The sequence below is a fragment of the Apteryx mantelli genome, chromosome 2, assembly GCF_036417845.1.
Source record: "Apteryx mantelli isolate bAptMan1 chromosome 2, bAptMan1.hap1, whole genome shotgun sequence".
Lineage (NCBI taxonomy): Eukaryota > Metazoa > Chordata > Aves > Apterygiformes > Apterygidae > Apteryx > Apteryx mantelli.
In genome coordinates this window covers 27,519,941-27,530,374 of record NC_089979.1, presented here as the reverse complement: position 1 = coordinate 27,530,374, position 10,434 = coordinate 27,519,941, and the positions used below count along the sequence as shown (strand labels likewise).

At 47.3% G+C, this 10,434-nt stretch overlaps 1 protein-coding gene across 2 annotated transcripts in view; it reads left to right on the top strand.

The window, feature by feature from the left end:
* Positions 1–993: 993 nt before the first annotated feature.
* AZIN1 (antizyme inhibitor 1) overlaps positions 994–10,434 on the top strand; it is a 31,964-nt gene continuing 22,523 nt past the window's right edge. For both annotated transcript variants that reach the window (XM_067290395.1, XM_067290393.1), the window contains exons 1-2: positions 994–1,265; positions 7,085–7,222. The gene's annotated coding sequence lies outside the window, so the exon portion shown is untranslated. The remainder of the gene's footprint in view (positions 1,266–7,084; positions 7,223–10,434) is intronic.

Here is a 10,434-nt window from a genome sequence, read left to right as displayed (position 1 = left end):
GAAAAGACTGAGGCTTGCCAGATACGCAGTATGATTGAAGTCTCCATCAGTAAGATTTAAGACCAGCCTATTAATGCTCAGGGAATCAGCGAGAGTTAATAGGCTGCTACAAACTCACTGAAGGCTTCTGACTGACCAAGAAGGCTGGGTTTCCTTCACCGTGTGCTCCAAGCGACCCAGGGCTGTGGAGGCCATTAAGCAAAAACGGGATCAAGCAGTCATACAGAGGCGGGGAGTGGGTAACTGGCTGTCCTGGGTTTTGAGGGACACCTTTAATTTGATCCCCAGTGGTCCCTGTCAGGCTCTCTGTAAGAAGCTACCAAAATGACTGCAGAAAAGCGCGTGTTTAAGGAAGAGGCCAGACCCTCTGAAGTAGCCAAATGCTCTGCACCACACACCATCTGCCCCTTCCACAGTCGCCCCTCGATGACTCCTCTCCCCCCTCTCTAGCTCTTATGAAGATATTCACCGCCTTTTTTTAGACAGGTGAAGAAACCAGTCTTCAAGAGCCTCCCTGCGCTCCCGCACCAAGGGAAAAAAAAAAAAACCCAACAAGTGAATAAGAAACACTAGCGCAACACCAAGCCCCTGCCTGCAGCGGTTGTGGGGAAGGCGCTGCAGCAAACTGCGCCACTACCTCAGCCTTAGGGCTGCGGCTGGCGGCGCAGGCACCGCCGGGCGCCGGGCAACGGGCGGAGACCCGCGGCCGCCCCCGCCTGCCGCCCTCCCGCGCTCCGCAGAGTCGGGCCGCGCCGCGCCGCACCGCGCCATGGCGGGCGGCCGCTGCCTGCGGGGCTGGGCGCGCTGCGCGCCGCGCATGCTCAGTCGCCCGAGGAGGGGCGAGTTTGAACGGCCAAGGGGGGCGGTGCCGGCGGCGGCGGCAGCGCCTCCCGCCCCGCCGTGCGGTGACGCGCTGCCGGGGCCCGCCCCGCCCGCCCGCCGCCTGTATAAGAGCGCTGCCGGGGGCACCCACCTCTCCTCGCTCCGCGCCTCGCCGCCCGGTGGCTGTGCTCGTGCCTCCGCTTGCCGCAGCCCCGCACCGTCCCCCGCGCCCCCCGCCCGTTCCGGCTCTGTCTCTCTCCGCCTGTGTCTTCCCGTCCCGGCGCTGCGCAGCGCTTCCCCTGCCGGTCGCCCCCGCAGCCTATGGCCCTGGAAGGCGCCGCTGCCGCCGCCTGTATTTCTGCTGTAGGTTCCCACATCCCTCTTTAAAAATTCCGCCTAAAAAGAGAAGACGATTTACCAAATCTTTCGGGCCGTTATCTCACGTGAGTACCGGCGCGGGGGGGCCCCTTCCTCCACTCCCCTCCCGCGCGGGGCACCCGGGCCTCCCGGCGGTGCCGGCCCGGGGCAGCGCTGCCGCCGCGAGGAAGAGGAGGCGGGGTGGGCTGGGAGGAGGCGACGCGCCACCGCGGGCCCCGGCGGGGGCCGCCGCGTCCCGTGACCCGGGGGCGGGAGGGGGCGAAGGGGCCGCTACAGGGCCTGGGGCGAGGGCGACCCGCGTCCTTGAAGGGCTGGCAGCGGACAGCCGGGGAAGGGGCGCCGCGGCAGCCGCCAGGCGGTGGCGGGGAGCCCCCGTGAGCCCGGCACGGATGGCGACTCCCGCCCTGGCGCCGGAGGTGGCCCCCGCGGCGGCCTGCGGCCGACACCAGCTGCCGCCGGCGGCTCCCCTTGGCCGGCGGCGGCAGATGGAGAACAGCGGGGTGACTCAGGGCCGGGCCGAGCCTCCGCCGTGCCGGCGCGCGGCGAGGCGCCGGGTGCTGTGGGGCCGCCGCTCGCTGCGGGCCGCAGCCTGGGGGGCGGCGGTGGCTCGCGGCGGGGCCCGGCGCGGCGGCGGCGGGCGGAGGGGTCAGCGCCGCCGCGCTAACATGGCGGACACCCGTGCGCGCCCGCGGGCTGCGGCGGGGCCGCGGGCTGCGGCGGGGCCGCGGCGCCGTGAGCCGGGCGCGGGGAGGGGGCTCGGCAGCTGCTCTAACATGGCGGACTGCCGCGGAGGGGCTGCGTGCCGTGCCCGCTGCCTCCGAGCAGCGCCGGCCCCGGCGGCGGGAGGCCTGTCCTGCTGGGCACCGCTGCGTTTCTTGCTGTAGCGCTTCTTGGGGGGTCGGGGGAAGTCTTTGGCTCCTAACAAGCGGAGGCCCCTCCGCCGGGCCCTGCCCAGAAGCGCCCTGCGTGTGCGCCCCTGCCCGTGTCCCAGCCGCCCTGCCTCGCTGGTGCCGCTTCCCACGCGGGCTGCCTTGACTCTCCCCCGCGGCGAAGCGACACGCGAAGAGCCTCGCCGGGGTGGAGCAGGCCGGTAGTGGGCTCGGGGCAGGCCTGGCCGGCAGCAGCAGAGCTGTGGCAGGGCAGCGGTGCCTTGCCTGTTTCTCAGAGGCCATGTTGTGCGTTTGTAACTGTGACTATCCATCCGGGTTCTCATCTTGTGCTGTCACACTTGTCTTCCCCCAACCCCCTCACCTGCGCCGCTGCCGTGGGCGCTTGCGGCTCCCCGGGGAGAGCCGACCCCTTTCCAGCTAGCTCGGCTGGTGGATGGGGCTCCAAGGAGGACAGTGGCAGCACAAGCCGTAGGGGTGTTGCACAAGTGACTATCTGTGATGAGAGCTGGAATGATGAGGCAAATCCCCTTAACACAGGGGTAGCAGGGGTGTCCAGTAGAGTTCAGAGGAAAGTGGAGTCCTTTTTCTCCTGCTCAGCAGCCTCCCTTTGTCTGAGGTGTTTCTCCCTTCCTTCTGGTTGTCTCAAGGACACACATTCCCCCCCCCCCCGGTCTGTCTGTCCATGTAGCAGTAGCAGGGTTGATGCCAATTCTTCTGGAAGTCTCCTGTTGAGTCTCAACCTCCTTGATTTGGCTGCTGTGGCTAGTACTTGTGGTCCAACTGGCCACTTGTCAGTTATTCTGGTGGCTTTTGGAAAGTACAGAGAAGAGGGCAGAGTCATTGCTCAGCTACCAGCTGGATGTTTGTGTAAAGCAAGTGCCTGGATGCCAGGGTATCCCCTTAGTGTCTGTGTGCTTGCTGTGGCTCACTTCCCTGTTTTGTGAGGTGTGAGTGGAGGAGGAGCCCATCACTGGTTTAGAGGAGCTGTAAGCAGTGTGGGAGTGGGGGACAGTAGTACTTTTTATGCATATGTTAAGGGGACTATTCAAACATAGGAAAACACAGCATCTGAAATGGTGGAGCTTGTTGCTCGATAGCACTGCAAATCTTTTTCAGTGAGTAGTCTAGACTCATTCACAGCCAGAGAAGATGTGTGTCTGTGCTAGGGTGGACCCAAGCTGTGGTAAAGACGAAAGTAAGTAAGCTTAAATCTTTCAAGCCTTTCTGAGGTGTATTTTCTGCAGTGTAAAATCCTGCACAGCCAATGTGTGTCAGCAGACAATTTCTGCATTTCAGACCTCTGCAGCAGTCTCTGGTGACTGAGCATGATTTGATTGTGTAGTCCCAGTCGAATATAGCCTCCCTGAACTAAAACACAGTGCAGTGCCCAATAAAGCAGGTTAGTGCTACCTTCTCTCCCTAATGAGCAGCTTGGCTGGGCTTCCTGTGCTGTGTGATTGCGGTGGAGTGCTGCCCCACTTCTGCCCCTGCCCCCACCCCAGCTGTTGGATTTTTGGCTCTGAAGATACTGCACTTGCTCACTCCTCTTCCCGTGATAAATGTGAGAGGCAGCAGTGCTGGAGGGGCGGTGGGGGGCTGTGAACAACAGCGATGGTAGGAGGGGTTTGTTCCAGCCTGGACTGGTCCAGTCTAGTTCTTCCCTTCCTGTCACCGTGTGAACAATGCTGCTGCTGCTGTGGCTGATGCTGGCGGCACTGCGGCCCCCTCATGCGCGGGAGGCCGTGGCGAGTGCTGGGGGAGCACCCACCCCCTGGCTCTGCCTGGTGCATGCTGAGCTGGGCTGCAGCCCCCTGCAGCCTCGCCAGCCTGCCGGCCTCTCCCCCATCCCTGCCGTGCTCCAGAGGCAAAGCAGGCAGCCCTCACCTCTGGCAGGAAGGCAGTTAAGCCTGAGAGAAAGAGGGGCCTTTCCAGCAGTTTGGAGGGAGAGGGTATTGTTTTGTGGTAATGTAGTAATGTAAATGTTTCTCCTGTGGAGGCTGTTTTACCCAAGGCAGAAGTAGACTTGCTGCACCTTTCAATGCTGCAGCTTGCCCTGAGGCAAGCAGCTTGTGCATCTTGGCTAGCCTGGTGTGCTGATTGGTTTTTAAAAGGTTGGTGCAGGTGTGTGTTGGGAGTAATGCTCAGCAGGATCACATGATTTGAAAATGATTCAATTTCTCCAATTAAAGGAGAGACAGGCTGTTCTGTCAGGGAATTAAGACTGTCCCTTCCTGAAGGGAGACTTAATCATTTAATGCACTAATTTGGATATAGGGTAAGTTTCATTTCAAAGCACTGTTGATCTAGTGCTGGAGAAAGGGTAATGTAGATGGGAGCATTTCTGGCAGACCTGTATTCTCTTGAGAAGAGCAAGCAGACCAGCACTGCCCTGCAGAGACTGCTTCACCAAAATGTCTTAGCACTGGTCTGGAAAAGAGCTATTGTAACAAAAGGATAGCTTGTGGGGGTTTTTGTGAACCAGAGTAACTGGTGCCTCTGAGTCTGTCAGTTGGTGTATATGTGAGGTCATTACACTTGTAGATTCCTAGGGTTTGGCTCATGGATATTAGCTCAGGACACTAAAGGTCTCTTTTTGAAAGTTGAGAGATGCAGTGGATCATCTTGTCAAAGGAAATGAATCTATTCTGTTTTGTAGGCCTGACTGTATCAGACTGGGGGGGGGGTGTGTGGAAAGGGCAGATGAGCTGGGAAGGGCCTGGCCCTGACTGGCCCACTGGTCCTGATAGGGTTTGTCAGGTGAATGCAGTTGTGTTGGCAAAACTGTGTGCTATGGATGACTAGTGGGGTTTATCTTCTTCAGATGTGTTGCTATCCAAGTAAAAAGTACAGTTGCAGTTAAACTTGAAGCACCTGCTAGTATAGTATACTTGCAGATACATAATGAATAAATACATAGAGGTGTCACATGAGATTAAAAGACAAAGCTGCCTTGTTGATTAGTCTCACAACTTAGCTTGTTATTTAGCAAAGAACATTCTTATACCAACTTTAAGATCTTTAAACAATGGGGCATTTCATTGCAGCCCTTCACCTGGGCAATTTCTTTAAAACTGAGATTGTCCACATGAATTATGAGCATATATTAGATGTCTACTGCTTAAAATGGTAGTCCTGCTCTACTACAGTAGAGCAAACTAGCTCTTTTTTTAATTCTTTGCCTTACAAAGTAAAATGGTTATGATTTAAAAGGCTTAAATCAGACTGTTTTCATCTCTGAATGTTTAATATTGGCAAACCTGGATGAAAGAGGCAAGTAAAGCTGTATTTTCTACACAGTTGTGTAGATACTTCAGACAAATATTTCTTGTTTAAAAGAAGTTCTGAAGTGCAGTTAGAACTTAGCATGGTGTATACTTAACTGTCACTACAGAAAATGATCAGTTTTCATTCCAACTCCAAAGAAGCTGTTCTACTGCACTTTCTTCTTGGGACATGTGAGAATATTTATGGTAATAGTACTGCTGATTATGTGCATCTGAAACAGCCTCTTAAGTTTTGTGCTGAAGGTCATGTGCTCCCCCTACCAGCACTGTTTTTAATGACTTTGCTAGGAAGGTAAACTTAATTCATGCTTGCTGAAAATTCTGTTTGAGTTCTTGAGTATGATCAGAACAGCAATAGCAAATAGTGGAATTACTGGTTAATTTTACAAAAGAAAACCATCTGCTTTCAAAGCTGTTGTATGCGTAATCTGAAAACAAGATATTACTGACTAGCTTTAGTGAAAGGAAAGGAAAAACTAAATACACTGCACTTAAACTCTAGCTGACAAATCTTTAGTATCTTGATTTTGAAGCACCAAGGTTTCTATTTAATAATATGTTACAGAATGCTAATTTATATGGCAAAGCCAAAGAGATTGTATTGTAGAGCTGTTGTGAAACAGTTGTTCTCAAGTTGCATTTTCTTTGCCTGTAATTCAGTACTGTATATAGTATGCTAGTTTAGCTTTATAATAGCAAGAATAACTGGAAAAATACACTTCAGCAGTTTGCTTAACTGTAATGTGGTTCAAAAGATGATCATTTGGGCTGGGTGATTCCCAGAAGCCAGGTTTGTGTAGTCTTGTTTAAATAATGACAGCAGTGAAGATTTATTTTTAATATATATTGGTATGTTCTGCGCTTCGTGCCATAGACCACAGTGAATTTGTGGAAACTTTGTTATGTCTTGGGTTTACACTTGTTGAGTTCTATAGTATGTTTAATTCCATTAAAATCTTACAGGTCCATTTAGAAGGAATAACTGTTTGTCAGCAGGGCTGGCTAAAGTTTCCTTGAGTGTTTTCTATGTTCATTGTACTGTTTTGTGTAACTTTTTTACCCTAATTTGAGTAAACTAGCTTTGTACTTTAAAATGTTCAAGTTTAGTGTTGTGTGCAACACAATACTAGGGCCAGCTGAAATGTTTCCTCGTTCCTGAAAGCAAACAAATTTTTCTTTTTAGTCTTGCTCATCTCTAGACTTGTATGGTGTTCAGCCTCACTGTATAAAGTAGTATTTTCACCTGCAAAGATTTTTTTTCACCCACATCACATTCATTCACAGCAGAGAGAGAATATGGCAAAGGAGTAGAAAGGAAGTTGTGAGGGGAAAAAAAAATTGCAGTGGATTAGAAACATTTCTGTGATGGTAGTCAAATGTTAGGATCTGCTTCTGTAAAGCAGGATCATGTAGAGCTTCTTGCATTTAGGTTTGAAAATCTTCTAATTCAGACTATGAAAGATAAGTACAAATAAGTTTCATGTGCTTAAATTGTGTGTTAGCAGTTCTTCATACATCTGACTTCATCTGGCTCAGAATCTGCATTCACTCTTAAAAACTGGGCATTTTATGTGATTGTAGACTTTCACAATGGGATGTTGCAATCCCACTTAAAAGCACAACTAAAAATGCATGTCATGTGTTTTAAGATAAAGCTTTTATTTTGTTTTTGTTATCAATTTTTGTTTTTGTGTGCATTTTCTCCCACAGGGCAAAATCTCTGATCAGGTTTACAACTATCCAGAGGGTTTAGGAGAAGTGCTTTATAGAGAACAGTTCGACTTCAACGCTGAGCCACCTTGGGAACCTAGCTGATGATAGTAGGGTTCCATCTCCTAACTTGTCCATGTAAGTCTCTTCCCCTTCTCTTCATCTGTATGCAGAAGGATAAGCACTTTTGAAAGCATGAGCAGCATGTACTGTCTTTTTTAGATAAACAAGATAAATGTCTTGGTGTGGATTGTCAAAAGTTTGAAAATAGTGACTTGCATAATATTCTGGGCTTTCACTTGAGGAAGCACTGTAGCTTTTGCTAACCTAATACTTTTCTCAACAGAGTTATGTGATTAATTTCAGTGGGACTTGAATGTATAAGTAAACTTTATAGAGTTACTCTTCTGAACTAAGGCTGTCGGCTGCAGAAATCCTAAAATAAAATGCAGCAACTTCTAATTCTGAAGTCATGAGTTGGCATTGGGTAACAACACCAGACCATGATTTGCTTGGTATTGTGTGATTTCTTAAGGTATTTTTTACTGAAATAGTTAAAAACTTGCTATTGTAAACAGTAACTAATGCTGATCATGAAGGGTGTGCCTTCCCAGATGCCTGTCTCCATTATTTGCTAATTGCTGTCCACTTCCACAAATAGTTGTAGCTGAGCTACAGCAGAATGCGAAGTTCTATGTTGGATGGAAGTCATTTTCCAATTATAAATGCCCTTAAATTTTAAAAGGCAAACAGTTATTAAAGAAAAACAAAACCCATGATGACTGAAAACAAATGAATACCCATAGCTGATCTTAAGGAGCTCAAACTCTGGAATGTGTGTGGCTATCCTGTTCTGTTAAACATAAAACAATCGTTTTATGTGATTTTTAACAATAGCCGTAAACTAACTTGTTACATCTGAGTTAAGCCAATTTTATATGGTATTACTTTTTTCCAGTCTAGCTGAAGATATTTTGTTTTGTTGGTTTACTGTCTATAATTATATAGAGCTCTTTAATGTAAATTTTTAAAATGATAATGGTTAAGTGTATCCAACTCAGCCAGGTATGTTTTAAACACCCCAAAGAGTTTAAATGTCAGTTATGTTAGTATGTCTCCTCATAAGGTGCTTTATGTAGATGACCCTGTCCTTTGAAAACATTGCAGTAAGGAAAACACAGGGTGAGCTGGTTTATCCTGACTTCTGACTTTATCTGCAGAGATTGTTTTCTTTTGGCTTTGTTTGAAATGGGCTGGAATTAACCAAATATATCTGGATCTATGTAGATGACTTCTAGTCAAGTGAATATGACTAACACTGAAAATTATCTGAATATCTCTTGTATTTTGTAGGTTACACATGATTTTTATAAGGGAAAGATCTAAGGAAAATGTTTCTCTTACTTTCTGAGTTTCAGCTACCTTTTTATGTGAATAGAACAACTCCTTGTATGACACTTTGCACTTGAACAGGAATAGAGTAAATACTTATAGGAAGGGCAGAAGAGTAGTTAGGAGGAAGGAGTAAATGTAGTATAAAATCTTAAGCTACTTTAAAATCAATTTTAACTTTTAAAATGGGTTTGAAATGATTCTGACTTTGTTTTATGCTTAAGCATGGAGAAGCTTGTTTTGGTACTTTCACTGAGACTGTTCTTTCTTTTACTGGTGGACTGATGTGCTGTAGTAAATACTGCAAGTTACACTTGTCCTGCAATGGAAATGCTACTGGATTTGCTGTGTTTGTAGCTGAATGTTCAGATGCTCTGTGTGTTTGTGCTAGGATCTATTATGTCTTCAGTAATAACATACTGTACAGAAATATAAGTAGCTTAATGAAGGTAGTGGTGATGTATCTAGTAGTATGCAAATGTTAGCCAGTAAGTTTGTGTGTTTTGGGTGTGCTGAAGCACAGCTAAATGCCTCAAACACATACTTAAGTTAGCCAGCTAATTTATAGTTTGAGTCCTTTTCAATTTGTAAAATGATTTAAGGGGAAAAGGTCAATTGAACATTTAAATATAATTATTAATCTTGTTTTCCAGTGGAATGCAAATAAAAATCCTATGTCTGAAGGTGTGCTTATGTTCTTGTTAAACTTGCTTCCTTTTTTGTTCTCTCCCTTCCCATTTTGTCTTTGCACTATGCTGGCCAGGGAGGAACTTCTTGAGATTTAGTTCTGTCTTACTCTTCAAGCTCTGATTTCCTGAGCAAAAAGTCTGGCAACTACGGTTTGAAGTATTGCTCCTTTGAAAATCTGTTCTATTTATTGCCACATCAGGTTTATAGGAAACGGAGGGAATTAGCGATGGAAATCTGATCTGTTAACCAGCCCTGTCTATGCTAAGTGGAAGTAGTAGTAATTTGGACTGGCTAGCTTTAAATTCTCCTGAATTTTTGTCTGAATGGGACTTGGGGTCAGTGATGGAACAGGAGGACTTGGGTGGGGGGGGATGCAATGGGAAGGCTGAATGTTTTGTGTTGACTAAATAAATGAGGGTAGGATAGGGAAATAACTGTTTGCAGTATCATGAAAGAGAAATGCTAGCATGTATGCCTCTGATACCACATGCTTTTGAGAGCACTCATTTTTGTAAGCTTTGAATTTTTTTTGAAAGCATGGTTCTGGCCAGAGGAAGTGTCAAATAGGATGTTTTTGAGTATCTTCTCCCTTTCCTTACTTTATTCTTCCTCAGAAATGCTCTTTTATATGGCTCATTTAATCATGTGAAATAGTCCTGAGAGAATAGTAGGCTGAAATGAACCCAAGCAGTATAAACACTCTGCTATGTCCTATGTGATTTTGTAATGAGGGGCAACTTGGGTAATGTCCACTGCTGATGTGAATAGAAATACCTGCTTTGTCATTTCCCTGAGGTGTTTATGGTTGCATTCAAATAACTGAATGATAAGGATCTGTTGGTCAGATTGCATTTTGGAATATTTTTTAAAGATACTCCTAGTATAAATAAACATTTCCTGTGCTGAAAGCAGAGATCTCAGTTTCTAATTTTTAGTATATCTACTTCTGTGTTAAAGACAAAATACTTTTACTTTTTAATCTCTTATTCCTGAAGAACCATTACAGTAAGGAATGCGAGATGAATATATTCTACCTCTAACAATTATGCTGATGCAAAAATCCTAATCTCATAAATATTTATTTGGTATAATAAGACAGTTGAAAGGCATTATAGGGAAACTGTTTGCTCTGCAGAGACTTTGTTCTTGGTGGGGGAAGGTGGATGTTCTCCCCCCACCTCCCCAGACAATATGTAGTTTTGGAAGTGTAAAGAAAAAAATATAAACTATGTGTTTATGGATATTTGCATATGACACTTTAGTTAGTT